The sequence below is a fragment of the Haliaeetus leucocephalus genome, unplaced genomic scaffold, assembly GCF_000737465.1.
Source record: "Haliaeetus leucocephalus isolate CR32 unplaced genomic scaffold, Haliaeetus_leucocephalus-4.0 Scaffold858, whole genome shotgun sequence".
Lineage (NCBI taxonomy): Eukaryota > Metazoa > Chordata > Aves > Accipitriformes > Accipitridae > Haliaeetus > Haliaeetus leucocephalus.
The window spans coordinates 57,267-57,468 of record NW_010973294.1 but is presented as its reverse complement, the minus strand read 5'-3'; positions in this window follow the sequence as shown (position 1 = coordinate 57,468).

Genomic DNA, 202 nt, shown 5'->3' with positions numbered 1-202 from the left:
GCGGCCCGCCGCCAGCTCCGCGCCCAGCTCCACTTCTCCAAGCAGCGGCCGCGGCCGGCAGCGCAGCCCTGCTGAGCCCCACCGAAAGGCTGAAGGAAACGAGGGACCGCGACTGCGTGCTTTTGTAACGCGCGTTCTAACGCGGCAAAGCTTGCCAGGCTGCGGGACCAAGCTCCAGCACCGCTCCAACCGCCGCCCGAGC